The sequence below is a fragment of the Xenopus laevis genome, chromosome 4S (assembly GCF_017654675.1).
Source record: "Xenopus laevis strain J_2021 chromosome 4S, Xenopus_laevis_v10.1, whole genome shotgun sequence".
Taxonomy (NCBI): domain Eukaryota; kingdom Metazoa; phylum Chordata; class Amphibia; order Anura; family Pipidae; genus Xenopus; species Xenopus laevis.
In genome coordinates, this window is record NC_054378.1 from 82,156,504 (window position 1) to 82,180,517 (window position 24,014).

General features: G+C 35.7%; 1 pseudogene; it reads right to left on the reverse strand.

The window, feature by feature from the left end:
- LOC108714999 overlaps nucleotides 1-24,014 on the reverse strand; it is a 366,710-nt pseudogene that overhangs the window by 212,003 nt on the left and 130,693 nt on the right.

The following is a 24,014-nucleotide window of genomic DNA, read 5'->3' on the forward strand; positions in this document are numbered from 1 at the left end:
ATTACCTCTTCTACGGCTGTAAAATACAGCCTTTGAGTAGTTACACAAGCCCTACTAAATGTGTTTTGACTTTCAGTTTGGGGTTCAAATTCTGCCTCAGTTTGGGCCGGGCAGAAAGGGTGGGACGGTGGGACCCTCCCGAATGACCGGAAGGGTATGGGAATTGTTCTGTTGAATGTTTTTGATTGTTCCTCAGGTAGTACTTTGCTGTTCTCTTGTCAGGCCTATTTACACATTATTTGGGGCTGTCAGCTCTTGGTAAATTTTGTTAATGATGTATTTCCATCAAAATGTCTGCTATATTGAAACCTTCACTACTATCCTGGAATGTAAAGGGTCTGAATGATAGGGTTAAGCGGAAATTGGTATTGGACCATGTCAAATCGCTGGGAGCAGAGATTATAATGCTACAAGAGACCCACCTCACCGGTAGTAAGATTCTGGCCCTTAGAAGACCGTGGGTGGGTTGGGCATTCCATGCCACCCACTCAACATACACTGGTGGTGTCTCGATTGTGATTAAAAAAACAGTTAACTTTAAGCTACTTGATTTAAAATCTGACCCAAAGGGGAGATTCCTTTTTCTTCACTGTCTCCTTGACTCTGTTCAAACTATTTTAGCAAATATCTATGTCCCTCCGCCTTATGCTGATGACTGCATAGTGCAATTTGTATCATATATTGCTGGTTTCCCCCATGCCCATATTATCTGTGCTGGTGACTTCAATACTGTTCTAAATGACCAACTGGACAGATTGAAAGGGGCAGGTACTACTTCCACTAATCGTGCAACGAACTTAGCTGCCCTAATGTCTGATGTATCGTTAACTGAAATCTGGAGATACTTGCATCCTACGAAACTGGGTTATTCTTGTTTCTCAGTATCGCATATGTCACTATCTAGAATAGATATGATGTTTCTGTCTAAACATCTGTTACCTGCTGTTCAAACTGTGCAATATCAGACTAGAGGTATATCGGACCATGCCCCTCTCAAACTAACTTGGCACACTAACCTTGTGCAACGGGGAAATGAAAGATGGTCCTTTAACCTTACTTGGTTAACAATAATTAACAACGATATAGCTGTTGCTAATTCCATTCAGGAATATTTTACTTTAAACCACACCTCCGCATCTCCTGCAATGGTGTGGGAGGCATTTAAGGCCAATCTAAGATCCACTTTACACTCTGAAATTAAAGCAGTTAAGAAAGCTTCCCAACACACGGAACGGCAGTTAGCTGAGCAGGTAGATGCTCTTACTTTACAAGTCAATACTCAACCCTCCCCTACTAATTTGACTGCTTTGAAAGTAGCTGAACAGGCCTATACTTCCCATATGCATAACCAAGCTAAAAATAAACTACTGTTCTCCAAGGCAAACTTCTTTGAACATGGGGAGAGAGCAGGGACAAAACTGGCCTATATATCTAAGGCTCAGTCCTCACCTCCGGTAATATCCGAACTTTATGATTCACATGGAATACTTCATCACCACCCCAATGACATTATGTCCGTTCTGCAGGATTACTACTCTTCTCTATATACCTCACGTTTAACAGCTTCCCCAGAGGAACTGCACAATTATTTTAGGGATATGAGCCTGCCCACTCTACAGCCTGACCAAGTGGAATTTTTAGAAGCAGACATAACAGAACAAGAGCTGATAGCAGCCATTGCTACTTTTCCATCTAGGAAGGTACCTGGTCCCGATGGGCTTCCCATTGATATTTACAAACGTTTCCAGAAGGTAATTGGCCCCGCACTTACTAAAACTATCAAGGATTCACTAGATAACAAATTACTGCCACCTTCTACTGTATGTATGAAGCTACGATAGTCTTACTAGAAAAACCCGGCAAGGATCCCAGGCATTGTGATGCTTATCGCCCCATATCATTGCTAACATCTGATATCAAAATTTTGGCGAAGGTTCTTGCATTGCGGTTGGGCTCATAAATAGTCTGGTCAATGAAGACCAAACTGGGTTTATACCTCGTAAATCTACAGCCCTGAATACGCAGATTGTATGCCAATCTCAGCCTCTCGCATGATAATCTTGGCCACAGAATAATTGTAGCTTTGGATATTGCCAAGGCATTTGACACCGTGGAGTGGGGTATCTCTGGCAAATGCTACAGTCCTTTGGTTTTGGTCCCAAATTTATCAACATGGTCAATCTGTTATATGTGGCTCCATCGGCTGTAATAAGAATCAATAATGCATTAACAGGCCCTTTTCAGTTACACAGGGGAATGAGGCAGGGGTGCCCCCTCTCTCCCTTCCTGTTCGCACTGGCTATTGAGCCTCTAGCCCATTTAATTAGGACTCATGTCAATATTTCTGGTTTTAAGCTTGGCCATAGAGAGGACAAGATTCAATTATATGCTGATGACGCTTTGCTTTACTTGGGGGACAGAGGTGATTCCCTAAAAAATACAATGATTACCTTGTTGGAGTTTGGCAGGATGTCTGGTTTACAACTGAATCAGTCAAAATCCATGGCTTTACTAATAGACCCACTCACAGACAATGAGCATCCAGATACCTTTCCCTTCACAATTGTCACTGAATTTACTTATCTTGGGGTAACAGTGTCGTCTAAGCTTGGGTCCTCCCAACAGTTAAATCTTGATCCGCCTCTGGATAGGATGGTTACTAAGCTAAAATCATGGTCCAACTTACCTATTGGTCCCTCTGGCAGAGTCCAGCTTATTAAGATGCTATTTTTACCGAAACTTTTGTATGTGCTACAGCATGCTCCAGTGTGGATTCCTAAATCCTACTTTGGAAAAATCAATGTCCTATTTAGGAAACTGATATGGGCCCAATCCAGACCTAGGCTTAAACTAGAAACTTTGATGCGTGCTAAATCTAAAGCGGGTCTAGCTTTGCCTGACATGCACTTATATTATTTAGCAGCCCAACTGGGGCATTTAGTCACATGGGTAGAGAATGCTCACCATAAAACTCTTCACTCTCTCTGGGCGCAATTAACAGGGTTTGATTTGAATCCCATTGGATGGTTCCTAAGTAAGTCCACGAGCATCCCAAATCAAGACTGAGTCTACCTCTATTTCAATCCCTACGTAAAATTTGGCATTTTGCTAACAAAATCCTCTGTTACGGATCCTCTCACACCAATTTGGAACAACCAATTCTACCCAGCCATTGCCAAACTCGGGCCCATGCCTCAGTGGGTACAATGTGGCATTGTGACTATAGGGGATGTGTGGCAAGATGGCAAGCCAATCCCTTTTGCACAGCTACGAGATCTGCATCATCTCCCACAGAACCAATGGCTGAACTACTATAGACTTAGCCGTGGCCTTAAAGCAGCTCACAAACATAGTAGCATTTCTCTCTCTACTCACCCATTCCTGACCTATATTAACAGGGGACATACTAAAGGTCTAGTCACCATGCTGTATGCTAGGCTACAACAAGCTGCCCATGGTAATAATCTTCAGGGGCTTTATCACAAGTGGGAGGCTGATGTGGGTGATATTTCTGATGAGGAATGGCAGGAAGCACAAGAATGTATCCTTTTGGTTTCCCCTAATTATAGACTTCGCACCATCCAATTGTATATCTTTCATAGAGCATATTATACTCCTGCCAGGTTACATCTTATTAATGCTGACACTCCTGATTTTTGTACCAGATGTGCCCTAGAAAAGGGGTCTCTTTTACATATGTTGTGGAGTTGTAATAAGATTGTGTCATACTGGGGATCTATCTTAGACACTTTGGATATGGTTATGCACATAAAGATAGATAGGTCACCAAAAGTGTGTATTTTGGCTATTTTACAGGATCTTAAACTTAATCAGCCCCAGCTGCTCTTCTTACAGGAGGGCTTTATTATTGGCCAAGAGACTCATTACTCAGAATTGGAGAAACATCGCTCCCCTTACATTTGCCTGTTGGAAGCAAACCATGATGGATATATCCAACATTGAACAACTGGTCTATATTAAAAGGGGGGTCCCTACTAAATTTAGTAAAATTTGGGGTCCTTGGTTGGATGTATTCCCTCTCCCACATAATCGCTTGCTTGTTGGGTAAATAACTGTTTAAGAGATATGTTGCTAATATGAATGTGATGCTTTTCGCTACATGTTCCCTGATATTCATGTATCATTGTGATTCATGTTGCTCTCCTATGTGGTGCTTAGCAGAGATGTTGATGTATAGTGCATTATCCTTATACTACATGTGTGTATTCTATACTTGACTTGTTGAACAGCGATGTGTTTTCTCTGTGCTTTTGATGTAAGAACTTCTATGATTTTTTTTGTCTCCTAATGATTTCAATAAACTACCTGAGTTTAAAAAAAAAAAGTATTACATACTGGATCTTCAGTTGCTAATGCTTATTCTTAATTTAGCATCTACAGTATATAAAACCTATGTGAACTTTTAATAACCAGCTACAAAGTAATGAAATATACAGTGTTCTGCACATTTATCAAACACCATATATTTAATTTACAAAGTTGATGCCTTTTTTAGTATCTTAAAAGATCTTTTTATGTCTTTCATATCTTCCTATTTGTTTTGACTTTTAAGGTTTCCTTATCAATTCCATGTGGATCGCCAGGACAGTACGTATTGGGTTTTATATCTAAGAAATGGAAATGATGAAAACAGATTAATAACAAGGTTCAATAGGAAAGTGCAACAGATTCAAAGGATACCAAGGGATATATCAGTATTTTTAATCCAGTTTGTGCTGTGACCACATCGCCAATTCATACAAGGATAAGTTATTTACCTTGCAAACATATCAAAATAATACAACTATAAGTTTTCATTTACATGGTACACTTTAATGAATCTGTTTAAGTTTAGCACCAGAAAAATAATACTTTTTTCCTGTAATATTGCTTTTAAATGGTTTATTGAGAATACTTAATTCATCAAAAAGGTGGAAAAGATAAGGCCAACAACAGGACAACAAGATGGATATATTTAATTATAATATTTATGAGCATGCCAATGAAAAATTCAAAGACACAAACAGAAGACAGGACATTGTGGAGAAACTTGACATCCCATAATTATAAGCATTTTTTACATTTTATATTTTAGCTTAATTAATATCTTATTATTATTATTAATATATTTTTCCCATACCGCACCATGCCATGGTATGCGTCAAACAGGGATTTCAACTGATGTGCATCAATTAGCTTGCATTTTGGCATACTTTAGGTGGCTCTTTTTGTATGGCGGTATATGCCAATGATTTTGCTCATACATTTTAGCTTCAAGGTGTTCTGTTCACTGTGAGATGAGCATCTCCATGGCTGGCATTAAGGGCCCATTTACTAACAAGTGAATTTCTATTTTTTTCCATGAATCTTGAAAAAGTGTGTTTTTCCTATATTTCTTAAAAGTTCTAAAATTTGAGATTTATTAAGTGTAAATACTAAGAAAAACTCTAATATAAAAATTTGTCAGGTAAAATTTGTTGGTCCTGCAGAAGTCAATAGGAGCTGCGCTGATCTTATTGGACTGTTTTTTAATCAATTTGGACTTTTAGATTTTTTTCGCTAGTAATTGTCCAAAAAACTCAAATTGTTAGAGGTTTTCAAGAAATTCAAATTTTTATTGGATCATTCAGCTCTTTTCTTTTGTGCTCTTTAAGTTTGAAACCAAATAAAAATTGTAGACACACTGGGGCTCATTTATCAACACAGGGCAAATTTGCCCATGGGCTGTAACCTATAGCAACCAATTAGATTGCTGCATTCATTGTTCTACTTGCAGCTGGCTTTATAAAGCTAATCATTGATTGGTTGCTATAGGTAACAGCCCATGGGCAAATTTGCCCAGTGTTGATAAATGAGAGCCACTGTCTCGAAGTAAAAAACACAGTTTATTGTACTATTAAAACATGTGGCTGCTGTATAACGGGTGTCTAATGCATTTCGGGAACACCCCTTTATCATAGGCTAAACAAGATGACATAAATACATTTAATTATACACTTAATAACAGCACCATTTACAGGATCAATTATTGAAAACATATAGAATGTAATAGACAACAACATATTAAAAAGCCTTGAAAAAGTAATCAAGGAACATTAAAAAACAAAATAACATTAGTTATGAGCAGATGTATATCAAATAACATAATATATATCCCATCTGGAATTTTAACTTAGAGGGGCATGTGTATTTAACTCAAATGTCCAAAATGCTTCTCTGGCATTAAGGCTATTTTTATAAATTTCATGACATTCATGGTTTTAGAGAGTGAGTTAAGTCGTGGTTTCAAAACCTCTAAAAGAAGAATGTTTATAAATAAGCCTCCATGTGTACTTATTGTTTCTAAATTAATTTCTAGTTTTATACTTTGGCTTGTTCCTCAGCTTTGTCCTCAGCTTGTTGACAGTATCTAGCTGCTGGGTATACTATAAAATGTGCAACAGGATAGATGAATGCTCATTTTTGCCTGCAGTGAGGAATTTAGCATAGGTACTGCGAAGTGCCTGGGCAAAGAAACAGAGAACTTTGTTGTTTGATATTTTTTATTTTAAGTTTTTCTTTCTTTTAGTCTATTATATTTATAAATTCGTTTTTAGAAAAGTTAAGTGCTCACTTATCAAAACAGTAATATTCATCATTTAGACCCCATTTTTTCCCCCAGTAGTGTCAAGCTACACAATGTTGTTTTGTGGTGAGGAATGTGTTCCATCACCTTTTTTAAAGTATTGTTCTCATAATTAATTAATTTAGCTATCTATAGTTAAAAATGTATAGGACAAAGTGTAAGCAAGTGTTACAATTTGTGGCAGTGAGAATAAAATACTTCCAAGAATAATAGAAAGGATACATGTGTGACATAGAAGTAATTGGACAGCTGGTGCAATTTTTGGCAAAACAGGAGCACACAATGGGGTATTAGGTAAGGCATTACAATCACTAGGGAGTGTCTAACATTTGATTAAACATTTTTTTAAGGGCAAAAACAGACTAGGAGATTAGTTGCGCCATGAATCATCTCCTCTACCAGGGACAACTAATCGCCTCTGAATGCTTCCCCAGCAGTTAACATGTGAATTACCACATACAGTACACCACACCACTACTTTCTGAAGTAGTCTGAACTTTCCTCTCAAGGAAAACTTCACACCACATCTATTCTCATGTTGGTTGCTGGGGAAGCATTCAGAAAAGATAAGTTGCACTAGATAGAGGAGATTAATCGAGGAGTCATTAATGTCATAGTCTATCTTTGCATATCTATTATCTTGGATAAACCATTCCCATTCTTATTATTCTTTGTCTTTTTCTTTATAACTGTTTTCTGTAACTGGAAGACAGAGAGGCAGCAAGATTCTGGATGACTAGTGATGGACGAATTTATTTGGAAGGCATGGATTTGCAGTGAATTTTCACATTTCGCCGCCCGTAAATGTTTTAGTGAAACTGTGGCAAAAATTTGCCCGTGAAAATTTGCTGCGAAAAAAAAAATTTGTCGCACATCAAAATTATTCAGACGCCTATTGACTTTAATGCATTTGGACAAAATAGTTGCGTCTTAAAATTGTTGCTCATGTAAAAATTGTCATGTGCCAAAATAATTTTGATACCCATCGATTTCAATGAATTTCGTGAATTTCTTTGCCGTTTAGCAAATTTTCTGGCAAAATGTGACAGATTCGCCCTTCACTAAAGATTAGTTCTCCTTTAAACAGTCATAACATCAAAGGCTATTGTGATACTATAATGTACAATTAGTATAGATACTGGTATATGAATGTGTGTATGCATATATGGATGTTGCACCCACTGACCTCAAAGCAGATGCTTATTTTCAATTCCTGGCTTGGAGGCAAGTTGTGGTTGCATAAAAAACAGGTGTATACAATGTATACAATAGATGTATCCATCTACTATCAGCTTCGATATTTTAATTTGCTTAAAAACAACAAACAAAAAAACACAGCCCTTTCTGATGTTGATAATACTTTTATGGCTTTAATTTCCTACCAATATAGTACATACATCAACAAAAGAAGCATTAACAAAATCAAATATACTTTCAAGGCTGCACAGGAACAGAACACACATACAGTTATAACAAGCTCCAATGAGAAAAAATGTTGCTTATAAACCCAAGATCAAAGTATATAGATATTCAATGGAAAATATATATTTTTTTTATTTACCAGTTACTATTGATGCGGTTTCAGTGAAGTCTAAGAACACGAAGTTAGATCAGCCATAAATAACCTTCAATAATAGATATAGGTTATGTTTTAGACAAATATGCTTTACCTTGCATAAGACTCTATTGTTTTCTTATAATGCATACATTGATTGGCTTTGAAAGCTATGTCTGATGGGTGGCCTTGCTTTATATACACTCATACCACTTTCTTTTAATCTAGTATTTGTGTTAATATTTGTTTAGATAATATAATAAATATATAGAAAGTTATTCTGTGTCGATTCTGTGTTGACAGTTTGTAAATAGCTTAAAATGTCTTATTGGCACAAACTGCATTCACATACCTCCCAACATTTTGGAAACAAAAAGAGGGACAAATAAGTTGAATTTCTTTTAACCACACCCATTTTTGTGGCCACACCCCCTAATTACCATGTTCATTTTACAAAATATGTCAGGTTGTGAAAGTTTGAACATTTTTCTGTGTTTTTTTTAGTTATTTTGCTAATGAAGGTGAATTGCCCTTTAAGCTGTGAGTCTAGCTTTTCCCAAGGGACCTCCTTATCTAAACTGTTACAATTAATTATTTGCTTATCTCAAAATTGTTACAAACTATCTTATCTCCTCCTCCTGGCTGATCTGGGCTCTGCCAAAAGCCAATTAAGTTAGAAACTTTGTTTCTTTTTCTGGCTGTTCAGTGCAGAGAAAGTCGGGTTTTTCAAGTACAAATGCGGGACTGTGGGTTGAGCTGTCAAAAGAGGGACTGTCCTTCTGAAAAACGGGACAATTGGGAGGTATGCATCCATATGTGTATGTGGTGTTCTGCTTATGATTAAGTGTCCTGTGGGGACACGAAACGTGTCAGGCTTTTATTTAAAGCTTTTAATAAGCTTTTTGTACTACTTTACCAATATTTTGAGACTCCTGGACTTTACTTAATTTAGTCATATCTTTTGGGGTGTCGGAATGTGCCAGCTCTATTTTTTAGGTTTTGCATGGTGTCTGTTCTGCTTAGTAGTGAATGAGCCTTAACGTTTAATATAAAAGGACTCCCAATTGGTCTGAAATAATCTTTTTCTGTGATAGTCACAATCTTTCTGAAAAAGGCAATTGAGGTGATTACACAAAAGCAACAAAGTTTGCACCATGATGTGCAAAAAGATTTTCCATAGATAAACTGGCAGCAAAAGCCATGAGTTACTCATGAATGAGGTTTACTTGGTAAAAAAACATGTTCAGACTTTTCATAGAGAAGGTCACGTTGATCTTAATATGCGTTAGTATTTTATTTGTAGATGTTTTTGATACTGGTAATCTACAGTAGATTCCACAGTAAGCATAAATGCTTTTTCCTATTATGTTATTTGTATTGTTCATCTGATGTGAATTTTTTTTTATCAAAATTCAAATAAATGTATTTAATTCTAATTTGTCACTTTTATTGACGCTTAGATGTTTGTCTTTGTTAGATTGTGTTAGATCGCTCTGAACATTTTTCTTTGTAGCTCACAAACAGTGCTGAGCACTAATATTCAAATAGTGTATTGAATGCTAAGATTAAAGTTTTTTTTTTAAAAGCAGAGGCAATTATACCAATAAAGAATGCCACCCCCCACCTCTCATCATGCGCTCTTACCTATATGTAACCAGTAGGGGTCCGAAGGGTGCCACATCGCTATTTTGCTCTCTTTGCACTAGAAAAGCCAAAATTGCATTGTAATTAAGAGAAATTAGACTCTTAAAGTTACCAGGAGCAGATCGTTGCTGCCAGAGACAAGGTTCTCACCTTGCCTCATGGCAGAAATGCCCCTGTTTACAACAAGCAGTAGTTATTGGCAGAGAAACATACAACTATAGTTGATAAATCGGCCAGTATAACTGCTGTTTCAAGAGAAATGACAGCCTGCCATTTGCAAACATATTAGTTTACTTGTTTTTATTTTTACTATTTTTTGTTGAAAAACTTAAAATTTACACCATTATTCAGTAGAATCCTTAGTTTTAGGGGCAGATTTACCAAAAGTGAGATTAGAGCTCACCACAGAAAAAAACTCATTTTCCATTCATTCCTATGGGATTTTTAGAATCGTATTTATCAATGGAGTTCACCATTTAATGAATATGTTTTTAAAAATCCCATAGGAAAGAATAGAAAGTGGGTTTTATTGTGGTGAGTTCTAAATTCACACTTTGATAAATCTTAAGCTTAAACTAAGAGAGATTTGATCTGCAAATTCAAAGATTTAAACTTTGAGATGATCTAACTGGCCAATCAGTTTGATAAATTAAAACAATTTCAATCAATACTGATATGAGTCATTGTTTATGACTTCAGGATTCATGATCCAAGACCATCCAAAAGAATAATTAGCCTGGGATGTTGCTCCTTATAACCATCTATAAGTAAATGTATTTTATAATAAAGGTACATTGTTGAATTAAAAAATATCAGTAATATAAATATAAATATTCATAATGATAAATGATCACATAAATATTTTCTTTGTAATAATAATTCCCAAAACTGTTAAGGGGAATGTCAATGATTTTTATTTAGCGCTTTTCACCCATAGGACTCAAATCGCTTTTACAGCAAGCAAGGCAGCCAGTATAGGAGCACTAAGTGGCGGGGACACCAAGACATTTAAGTGACTTGTCCAGGGTCACAGGGTATTTAACCAGGGTCTCTAGCATGAGGTCCCACATCAAAGACTGCTTATTAACATCTAGGCTAGCTCCTCCTCCAGCATCAATCATAATTCAGTCCATACTTTTGTCATAACTCTGCCCCAAGGTCTTTTTCTCTAGACATGCTTTTCATTGTCCTGTTAAAAAAATAAACCCTTTCAGAAATCAAAATGTTTATCAGAATGTTGTAAGGATTGCAGATTGAATGACTACAACAAGAAAAAAAAAAAAAATAGTCTTACACAAAAGTAATTTGAAATGAAAAAAAGAAATATGGCAACAGTATGTTTAATTAACTAAACAAATGGAATGAAGAAAGGATCCTAAATGAATTCTTAAAGCAAAGCTATATGTGTTTGACTGCCATGACTAATTATGTATCCATGTAATGTGTGTTCAATTTAGTCTTATTTAAATAACAGAAATGCTCATTAACTGCAGACTTTCTGTGAAGCATCAGCAAGCAATTTAATGATTTCTTAAACTCCTACAATTTTAGTTTTTAGAATTATTCATCATATTTTGATACCTACATTTAAACTTTTTAATTGGTACACATTGTGTTTTTAAAATGTGAATGCAAAGAGATAAAACATTATGCAAGTGGCATTTTTGAGCTTGTGGCTTTTAAATACTCTTTCAGATGCAAACATGTGTAGAATAAAAAAAAAATCGGTGAATTTAAAAAAAACGTACATTTTTTTTAAAAAAAAATGGCTGCATGAATGTTTTAGTACAAGACTATACCTCTAAATGGTGTGCACATTAACTTTAATGTTAAGTTCCACTTATTTGGATTACTGACACGTGAAAATAAAGACTAGATCTACCAAGATCTGTTTATTTTGGATGTACAGGTAGAGGCACATTTATCAAGGGTCGAATTTCGAGGGTTTATAACCCCTCGAATTCGACCCTCGAAGTTAAATCCTTCGAATTCAAATATCGAATTCGAAGGATTTAGCGCAAATCCTTCAATCGATCGAAGTAAAAATAAAAATTTAAATGATCAATCGAAGGCTTTTTCTTCAATCAAAAAAAATTTAAGAAAAGTGCTGGGGAAGGTCCCCATAGGCTAACATTTTATCTCGGTAGGTTTAAACTGCCGAAGTATGTAGTCGAAGTATTTTTTAAAGAGACAGAATGGTCGAATAGTCGAACAATTTTTAGTTTGAATCGTTCGAAGGTTGTAGTAGCCTATTCGATGGTCGAAGTACCCAAAAAAATACTTCTAAATTCAAAGTTTTTTTCATTCGAATCCTTCATTCGAGCTTAGTAAATGTGCCCTGTTATGTTTCATGTAGTTCACTGGGATTGTGATATTTTGGTGGTTATTTACTGAGTTTTTTAAAATTTTAGTGGAAAAACTAAATTTTCGAGATTTATTATACCCCCAGGCTGCTTAAAGTCTGAATCAAAAAAATACTCCATCTCAAACCTGAGGTCATGTAGAAGTCAATATATGAAAGGGTACTTAATCCAATATACAAAAGGGTATTTAACCCATTTATTAGATGTGACAGAACGGGAGACAATTTTTTGAGAAACACATTTTTCATTGTGCATTGTCCACAAGTCAGTAATTATTTTTCACCTTCTGTGGCTAATCATACATGGCTTAATTACACTTTCAGTACCCTTTTAGCGTGTATGGCACCTCATTTTGCTACATTGCTCTGGAAATTATATCCTGCCAAACATCTAGAGCAAGAAAAGCTTTAATTGGAATAGTGTGTGGTATTATATTCTGCATTATTTTTACTTTATGATTCATTGGTATCATTGGTTACAACAGAAAAGCAGAAAAAGAAGGACAAGCCTTCCATACTTGATACCAGTACTTTTGTAGAATATATATATATTATGTGACAGCAGGTCAGTAAAAGTTTGTGGATTTGTGCAGGATGGTGTGTATGTCTGTCCCAGGTTTGAGCAGTTTGCTCTCAGTTTCTGGTAAAGCAGTCAGCTCACAGACCAGTTAACGAGCTCAGCAGAATCTAATCTGCTGATCCAGGTTGCTATAAGAATTCCCAGCCTGCTTAGGGTTTGGCTCCACTCTGGAACCAGTTCTCATGTGAGATATCAGGCTGGGGAGTTCTGTGAAAGACTTCTTTTTTTTTTGGTAAGCAAACTTTTGGGGTTTTGGGTGAAATACAAACCTTTCTTTTGTGTGTGGTAAAGACTGTTGTTGCTAAGGTAGAGACCAGAGTAATGCAAGGTTGTTTCCGGTCTGATAGTCAGGGAAGCCTAAATGTATAGTTAGCTGCCAAGGGTTTATTTTGCTGTTTTGTTTTATTTTTTAACCCTTTTCGTTTTGTCCAGCTCTAAATGGTGTAAATAGGGCTGTTCAAATAAAAACCCACAGTGTGTTTCACTCAAACCCATTGTTCTACTGTGCCTGATCGGTTTAATCGGTGTACTCATCCAGTTGCTGGGCTAATCCCTACAATATATATATATCTCCTTGTAAAGTGAGTGCACACCGGGAGCCTTCCACAAGATAACAACCCCTCCATCAATCATTCAACCACATCATCTTCTTTTGAAGTGGAAATCTGGGACATGAAATCCCTCTGCTTTTCTGAGAATCTGAGCATCATCCACTATGGAAAGCAATGGGGCTTCATGTTGGAGAATCTATCACATCACAACAAAACAAGGCAAGGGAAACCCCAACCCAGCCTAAGGGTTGAGGGGTTCAGCCCAACTGAATGAACTCATTAAAAATAGATCACTGTGCACATGATACCACTGAAATGCAGACAGATTATACAAAAGCAGCATACATCTATTTCAGTTTTATTAAGCTAAAGAACATATAGAATAACTAGATATATATGTAGGATATGTAGATCTGAGCTAGATACACTATACACAAAAAATTATTACTTACTGCAGTGTGTATTGTTTTATTGATGAATGTTTCTAATAAAATATTGTCCCAAGCTGTATATGCACACATAACAAAATGTACTTCACTTAATACCATGTTTCAAATACACCTACAGAGTGCTATCTAACCAATGAAAAAATTAAAAATGTCACATTACTGATTTAAATAAAATATCACAACATTTTATAATCTCCAGTATGCTTTAGGCATATTTCTCTCCTTGTTTCTGGCTTATACTAACACATTGCCATCAGATATTAACCATATTATTTCAATCTGCATACTGGAACCTCAAACAGCAATAACACTTCTAGCATTTCTAGCATCTGTCTCTTTTACACAATGCTATGAGATTGCCACATACATTCTGCCAAGAATGTCTTACAAAATCTCCTTGTTAACATAACTTTTCATTTTTTCTCCTTTCTTTCATATTGTAAGGGTATTACATACTTGTACTACTGGAAAGAGAACACCTGCTTATGTACAGTCAGTCTGGGAAAGGCAGATGCACTACCAGATTGTCCATATGGTTATGCGAATGATTCATCAGTGGCCTGGAAGGACGAACATTTCCTTATATTATCTCAATGCTGCAGTTTTGTTTTGGTATTTTTTTTACATTTTTTAAAGATTGAAGCTGGGCTGAAAGCTATGATTCTGCAAGTCTCAGGTAGATAAAAGCAAAGTGGCCAATATAATAGAGTCCCCTTTGGATATGTAAGTTCATTGATTTAATTTTAAATCAGTTGATTATGTGCAATAAGATAATTAAATGGCCTACTTTTTGCTTTTAAATAATGTTTTTTTTTATAGATATATTTAAAGTTAAAAAATAAAACAGCAAATTGGGACCAAAATTGCATCTTATGCAACAAATAAAAGCAATCTTAAAAGAATAAGAGGCACAAGATTATTTAATTTCACATGTACAAACCCAAACAGCATGTCTGCAAAATACTTTTTTTCTACATCAGAGATTGTTAGCTTTGATATATGCTTACAACTTTGCCTTGTGTTGTATGCACAAATCAAAGAGGGAAATGCAATAAGAAAGACGTTTCATTTATCAAATTTCCTTCTGAACTTCAAGATAAAAAATAACAATATTAACTATGATCCTTTATCCTTTAGTATCCTCCCATAATGTCAGAACATTCTTTTGTTCTGCATAAAGTAGAAGAGAGCTGCTTCTTTTGTTTGCTTTTTTATGTTGGGATAAAAAAGCAAAAAAAAAAAGCAAATATAAAACAAAAGAATCAGTGTTTCCAGGGAAGGAATGAGTTGCTTACATGAACATTAAAACATGACAGCTTTGTTTTGCTGGTATCTTGTTATCCATTAATACAACAATTGAATATACAATATGCCAAACATTTTTGACCAGTTTTACCCAATTTTGTCTTAGAAAAGAAGAACGGGGCTTAAAATATATGAAGCTGTTTCAGCAAGCCTTTCAAAATCATGTATCACACAGTAATATCTGAAATCATTATAATTCATAAAACAGCTCTGGTCAATATCTAGATGAATATGTTGGAAGAGGAAAGACAGAAGAAAACAATCAATACATATGCTTATGAGCTGTGAGATCACAAAATGTTTTTTTTTACAGAAAGCAAACCAAGCACGCATTCTCAGCTGGTGCCTAACATTTGCACTTTACCTTAGCAGCATACTTTATAGAGGCAGATACAGTACTCGATTGCATACTGTGAGAGCTTAAAGAAGACTATTTTTTCAATTCCTTAATTTTCCAGCATAGTACAAATTCAATGGAGCTTGTGTTTAGTGATGGGCAAGTGTCTCCCATTTTACTTCATAGTAAAATTTGCGAATTTCCAGCGAAATGGGAAAGATTCACAAACTGAAAATTCTGACGCCGGTGTCAAAATTTTTTGACACCGTCGACAATGGCAATTCTGACGTGCGTTACAGTCAATGGGTACCTTTAATTGTAGCCAATGTCGGAATTGTCGCCGGCATCAAAAAAAAAAACAAAAGCTTTCGACTCTGGTGAAAATTCGTGAAATGCGGAAATTCGCCGGAGAATCGCGCCTGGCCATTAAATTCGCCCATCACTACTCATGTTATCTAAAATTGCCTGCTGAAAAGTGTATACTGCAACTTACACTCCATTCACCTGGACTGACTGTCTGATTTGGTAAATTGTTTTGGGGCTCATGTTCTGTAATGCATTTGTGTGCAGAGTCACTACCATGGTGGTCTCAGTTATGGCAATAGGGCCAATTCAATGGACACAAATCAGTTGCATGTGAAGATACAACCTATAAGGGAACTCTAGAATTACTAGAAGCTCAAGGGTGGATACATGACTGACTTTCATGCATTAGTCCCTATACTTGCATATGCATGAAATTCATCAGAGCAGACCAAATAGATGTGTGTGTGTTTGCAGAAAACACTACTTATTACTTCTTTTGTGTATATTGCCATAGCATACACAATTTTACATCCATTTTAGCATTCTGCTTTCATACATGAGCCCTTATATGTAAAGTAAATGATTACTTACCTGCTGAATCAGTAACCACAGAACCAAACACACTGATAACCACACCTGCTTTCAGCTGAATTTTCTGATGTTCATCCTCAATCCAGTTTCCATCATCATCTTGTTCTGTGCGAACAAACTCCATGCTGCTTATTTTTTTACCTTTTAAAATAACTTTACGGGGTGAGAGGAAAGGAAGAAATTCACATTTTTCTTCTTTTGCCAGCTCCACCTGCCCAACAAAAAATAAGATACATTTTAACGGAGTGGTTTCAAATAGAAGACATATTAAAGGAGAGATTTTTTTCTTAAAATAAAGCCTCTTAACTACCACTGGATACTCTAAAAGTGGTGAAGTCCACCATAATTATTTTATAAAAATTGATGGAAAGTGCACAACCACATGTGCTGGAAGCCAGCTGAAATTGTCACTGCATACAGTAATACTCACTATATAGATGTCAAGTTATCAACCTCACACTCTTAGTTTAGCCAATCTTCAGTTATTTTGTTATTATGTGTCACATCTCGATGTTTGATGCGTTTACATCTTTATCAGGACTGAAAGCTGCATATGTCCAGATTTGGAAGTAAGCTTTTATCAAGGGACTGATAAATGTATTCCCCATTTATAGTGTATTTCTCCTACCGCACACCTGTAGTTCACCACTCCTGCAAGCTGGTGGTGCGTTCCTTCCGTTGACCCGGCCGGGTCCCTTAGCAACCAATGTGTAAAAGAAAACGGATCCGCACACACACCGATTAGTGCAGTCGGGGATTATCCCCTTTTATTCAGCCACCAAACATCAACGTTTCGGGGGGGAACACCCACCCTTCATCAGGGTGATGAAGGGTGGGTGTTCCCCCCGAAACGTTGATGTGTTCCCCCCCAAAACGTTGATGTTTGGTGGCTGAATAAAAGGGGATAATCCCCGACTGCACTAATCGGTGTGTGTGCGGATCCGTTTTCTTTTACACATTGGTTCCCCATTTATAGTGCATTCCCCTAAGGTACTGATCCCCAACCAGTGGCTCGTGAGCAACATGTTTCTCACCAACCACTTGGATTTAGTTCCCAGTGGTCTCAAAGCAGGTGCTAATTTGTGAATTCCTGGCTTGCAGGCAATTTTTGGTTGCATAAAAACCAGGTGTACTGCCAAACAGAGCTTTCTGCAGGCAGACAGTCCACATAGGGACTATCAAATAGCCAATCACATCCCTTAATTGGCACCCCAGGAACTTTTTTCATGCTTGTGTTGCTCCCCAACTCTTTTTACATTTAAATGTGGCTCAACAAAAAATGTATGGGACCCTGCCCTAAGGTTTGGCTACTACAGGGGTCCTTAATCTAATGGAGGGAGTAGTTCTTTCCTTCCTGTGTCGCAGTATGGCCCCCTAACAATCCTGAAGTGTGCCACTAGGTGGCACTGTGTGGTTTTATGCACCTATTGCCTTTAAGGGTGCGACTGAAAAACAAAAGGAGGGAGACATACTGTGATGTGTAAATAATACTATTTCTGCAATATAAAGAGAATTATAACCATACTTGTCCAAAGAAAGTGTTGTTCAACCAATTTACCTCTTCAGGAACTGCCCGCATATTAGTGAATCCTTTTTTAAATACCACAAAAACTCTGCGACCACCACAACGCAAGGCAGAGGTTGCACAGTCAAATGATGTATCTCAAGCACCAAGAACAATTACAGAGCCTTTAATGGATGGAAGTGGAGAGCGGCATGCACACATACATGAAAAGCAGAAAACAAAGAAGCTAAATCACATACCATCTCTTTAGTGCAATATTTCATAGTACCAAGAATTTTGTTTCATGGATGAATTAAATTTTTTTGCATATATTAGCCTTCTATAATAAAGTATGAATTGCTCATATTCTGTTGCATTGTATTATACTTTTACAGTGCCCCATCATAAAATGTGAAATCACTGTTACAAAGGGCCTGTGAGTGTTTTTTCATGTGTGCGGTCATTAATTTCCAGAAATTTGCACCATGTGATTGTTTTTAGATAGATATATATGGTATGTTTACATTATTATTATTTTAGTTAAGTGTTAAGAACATCTGGCTAGTTTACCCATAGCAATAGTAGTTGGTGTGTCTTGAGATGTGCCAACTTTGCATAATAAATAAAATCAGCACATGCTATTTTGTGACTCCATGAATATATGTATAACTGCCCCCCACCCTTTTTTTTTAACTGCAATTTATTATGAGGATTTAATACAGAAAAGGAAACAAAACAAATCTAGAAAATATTTCATAGCGTAGGTCTATTTTATATAATTAAAAGGTTATTTAATTCAAAGCCATTAAATATTTAACACATTGTAGATTAATGCAGTGAAAATTCTCAACATTTGCATTTATTCATTTTTATGAAAATAATTTACAGAGCTACACATCTCATGCATATTTCAGTCAAATGGTTAGCCATGTTCCCATTACAGCTGTCATTTGGCTCTGGTCTACAATATACTTGAAAAACTCAAAGCAAATGCCACTGTACAACAGTATTTAAGTTTAATAGATGCCAAAATTGAAGAACATTGTTGCAAAGCAAAATTAATATTCACCCAAGTACTGTATATTTTATGCTATAAATCAGACCATTGCAAAGGGGATAAGGAGTATAGTTCAAATCATCCAGTGCTATAATTTAGGTGGTGTTCTGGGTCAACTTTTAATTTTAATTCATTTCTAAGGACTTCCCACTCACAATGACAAGATGCCAAGATTTTGTATGCATGTGTGGTTGGGTTTTTTTTTAAGTCAGGGGAAGGAGTGGTAGCATAACTCTCATTTTAAAGACATCTTGGGGTTTCTGGTTTAGCTAGTAAATGAAAGAATATCAAGAATAATAAAACCTTTAAATAATAAAAATATTTGTTAAATGTAACAACTTAGGAAACAAAATAGGAAATAGATCTTTTAAAGTTCAGAGGAATTTAGAGACATATTCTTTTGTGTATGATTTGCAGATTGGAATTGTAATGCAATGAGGAAGCAACATACAATGGAAGAAATGTTAAAGAAGTTTAAATTGGAAACAGTCAATGACTTCTCTAGCATAACGTAACTGGGATAATTGGTGAGATCTGGAATTCTCCTATATTTGCACCTTACATAAATGTAAAGACTTTTCTACTCTAGGAAAGCCCACTCTTCTTATTCTATTAGCATGTCTCTTTAATTCTGTGTCATCCTTAGCTCATGAATGGGGTTTAATGTTATCTCACATACAAAGAACTTGTAATACTTGTATACTAGTGATGGGTGAATTTATTCGCCTGGCACGAATTTGCAGCAGATTTCTGTGTTTTGCTGCTGGCAAATAAATTTCCGGAATTGGTGTGAAAATTTGGTGGAAAATGTTTTTTTTGATGCCTGGGTCAAAATTCGCGTTTGTGTTTTTTTTTTTTTGTCGTTTAAAGAATTTCGGGGGAAAATTTGCCAATTTTACAGCGAAGCGAAACTGGAGAAATTCGCCCATCACTATTGTATACTTATAATTCACAATAACCATTTATGATAAACATGAAATTTGTGAGTTGGTTAGTACCATGTATTAGACAAGAGATTATAGTAGCTGTTGTCATGTGTGGTGGTTGCAGCCCTGCACCACTTTCCTTTATATGTAATAACGTCTTGTGTTCTACTTAAAACTTAAATGTATATCTTTTTTAAACATATTTTATGTAAAATGACAGCAAAATGACGCTCAAGTAATTATAAAACAGATCCATAACATTTCAAAGGATGTAATTATGTTTTAAAACACACAGAGAACTAAAGCCATCAAGGCAATTTATTTGATGTGAAGGGGAAAACCTTTATCACAAATTTGCACACGCAAAACCCTGTGATAAATGTTTTCAATTATTTTTGCTTCCATTTCAAGGTAGTGAAATTATTTATCAGTAATAATACTATTGGAAACCTTTTATCACTAGCAATAACTTTATAGTGGCTGGAACTTAATTGTTTGAACCCTTAGGGATAGATTAACTGAAACAAGTGATTTTGAATGGTAGATACTATCACTTCATCATAGATTATTACATTGTGCTGATTCATTAAAGGGTTTAAAATAACAACATGTTTTTGAACTACCTTCCCCAAGGAACACCAGAAATGAGCTGATGTTTTCTTTCTTTATTCATTTATAACAGTGGTAGTAATAAGAATTTAAGCTTGCTCCTAGATACATAGCAAATAACATGCTTAGATCAAAAGATCTAACATGATATAGAATTGTAACTTGCATAAAATCAAGAGCCTTCTTCACCATAAGGTTCAATAAGACACTGAAATGTTGAAGTGCAGCGCCGGCAAGCCGGTACTTCCATACTGGATACTACTTCCCAGTATAGCGTGCACTACAATAGTTATTCTTATTTTATACAATTCTAATAATTCTCACAGGTAGCTATATAGCTGTATAATGCCATGTAGGATATACCCTGTTTCTCAAATGATATTTTTCAGATTAGGAGGACAGCCTCCCTTGTAAGGCATACTTGGTAATTAGTGATGGGCAAATTTATTCGGCAGGCGCAAATTCACAGAGAACTTATGTGTTTCGCCACCCGCGAACAAATTCGCGAAAGGCGTCAAATCTTTTTAATGCCGATGACAATTCCAGGCACCGGCGAAATTTAAAGGCACCTATTGACTTTAATGTGCGTCAAATTGTCGCCGGTAGTGATGGGCGCATTTGGGGGGTTTGCTTTGTTGAAAAATTTGCGAATTTCCCATTTTTTTGGATGCCGGCATCCAAAAAAAATTGTGAAATTGCGCGGGTGTCAAAAAAAGTGATGCCGGCGTCCATCTTTTTGGACGCCGGTGAATTCTCGTGGGGGTTTTGCAAAATTTATTCGCCGGCGGCGAATCGCGGGAATTCACCGTAAACTTGCGCCTGCCGAATAAATTCCCCCATCACTAATCGCCGCACGTTGGAATTGTTGACATCATCTTAAATGTCCACAGCATTTGAATTGTCACTGGCGTTCAAAAAATTTGCGCTTTGCGACTTTTAGCTGTTTTGCGAATTCCGCGGGAAATTGGCGAATTTGTCAGTGAACCGAAATGGGAGAAATTCGCCCATCACTATTGAGGCTCAAAAGGCAAAAGTGCCAGAATGTATTTATATTTATTGTTTGTAGGTACCAGGACCAATGGTTGAAGATTGGGTGAAAGATGAATAAAAAATTATTCTATACAAAAGGTACTATTTCCTTATGGATAATGGATATATCAAGCTAAAAATGTTACACTGAAAAAAGAGGTATATTGTTGGAAAAAACCCAGCATAGTTTAGTTTAGTAATGTTTAACGGTATAGCACACTGAAAATAATATACTGCACTACAGAAATATATTCTGTTTAATTAAGTAGCCCCTGTGCTAGATAAAGTAATTAACTTTTTAATTAAGCCTAGGAAGAATTAAATAAAAACCATACTCCTCAGAAAATTACACAAACCTCCATTGTTAAATTTAGATTACTTAAAATACTAAAATTAGACAAGTTAAACTAGGTTTGAAATTAAAAACCTTGTTCTGCATCAAGAAACTTCAATTTACTTTAAAAATATTTAGGTGGAAAAGGGTTGCAGTGCTAAATTGTTAGCTTTTCAATATTGTTAATGTAAAAGGGTAAAAATGTATTATGCCAAAGAGATACAACATGAATATGCAACATGTGGAGGCTTATTTATTATTGGATTTTAATGGTTTTAGTTTTTGAAACCATGACTAAACTCACTCTAAAACCACAACTTTCATTGAATTTATTAAAAGTTCCAATTAAAAAAATTATGCATAAAAAAGTGCTGAACGATCTAATTGACTTCTATAGTATCTCGACAACTTAGTACATGGGCCTCTCAGTTTGTGAGATCAGATACATTTCCTGACAAATAAAATAAAAATCAAGAATACTCAGCAACAAAAAACAGGGCTTCCCACAATATTGGGCTAAACCCAAAGGACTCAACATAAGAACTGATTTGCTGGTTGCTGTCCTCCTTAGAATGTTGACTGTTAGGGCATATCCTCCATTCCATTTCAAGGGCAAGCTTCACTATTTGTTGGGTTCCCGAGAAATACATATGAAAATAAATAAGTTATTGTACATTTTAAAGGAGATGTTCATCTTGAAATAAGCTTTTAGCATGAAGTAGACACTGAAAAACATTTAGCTGATCTGTTTTTTCCTATTTTGATGGGTTGTAAATGATTTGCCTTTAGATATCTCGCTATGTAGCCAAAAATGTAAAAATAAAATGGCATTGCGTGAATGAACAACAAGATAACATTAACTCTGTGTTTAGATTTTATTATTTATTTTGAGGTCCTGGACCACTTCCTTAATGTGGTAACTACTTTACCTCTTGGAGACCCTTATTCAAGTTTTATTATAACTTAGAACACAGGCAAAATGAATAAATCTGACCGTCAACAGATAATAATAAGATGCACTTTTGTTTTTGTCTATCTTGCAACTTTTTTGTCTCGTGTGAAACTGAAACATGGTCAATCTATGGGGTTGTTCCGCAAAACTTTTTGCTGATGGCGAAACTCCAAAATTCACAGTGAAACCATACCAAAAACCAAAAAAACCCACTCATCTCTATTGCCCAATTTTAATATCTGTACAAAAAGTGCAGCAATTAAAGTTATATTTGCAGTAAGTTGATTGCACAACTCCAAGAGAAAGAAAAAATACATTCCCAGTATAATTATCATCATTTAGGTCTATTCAGTAGAAAAATACACCAGGTTCTTTTTAGAGAAAACTTAAAATAAAGCCAAGGTTATCACAAAAAAATGCCTAGTACACACCCTCTGTAGCAAGTCTTCATTGATGCCATAATTAATTTTTTTTTTTTTATGTTGGAGGTAGGATAACCTGGGACAACCAGATTTCAATTGGACATATTATGCTCACTGTACACCTTCCTCATTATACCCTACACAGTCTCTCTGCTCATTCATTTGTGGATGTTTAGTGAAAATTTGCCAAAAAGACAATCCACCATGACATTGCCTATTTACTAAATGATGAAGAGGACAATTCGCTAGAGAAAAACCTCAGCACTAGAGAACTATTGTATCATTCCACCAGACGAATTTTAAAAAAAATCATAAAAAAAGGAAAAATTGCTGGCATTTTGCTATATTTTTATATGGGAGTATGTTTAAAAGTTGGAACTGTTATAATATGCTATTAACACTTTAACCATTTGAAGCTCTTGTTTTAATATGCGTTCTCATGGATGGAGGGTAATTTATTGTTAATGGTTTAGTGCATATTATACATACAGCAAATATGGTCTTAAGCACCCAAATTAATTGCTTAATAGCCATGCAGCATGTGGAATATGTGCCTAGGTTTCTCCAGTTTTAAAGGTTGACAACAGGACATGTTAAAAATCTTACTTAAAAAAAGGAGGTGGAGCCTTATAGCGAGCTAATGAGTAGCATGTAGAAAGATTTAATACATTTAGGAAACATATCTAAGGAAATATTTTGAACAAAATGAATGCATGCATATATATCTATATAAAGACTGAATTTTTTTTTTAATATATCTTGTAGGTTGTAAAAGCTATAAAGATGTTCAGTTTTTATTGTCATAATTTGTCACTATTTTAATATATTGGTAGAGTCTTCTCTTACAGTATTCAAAACCCTAAATCTATTCTTATA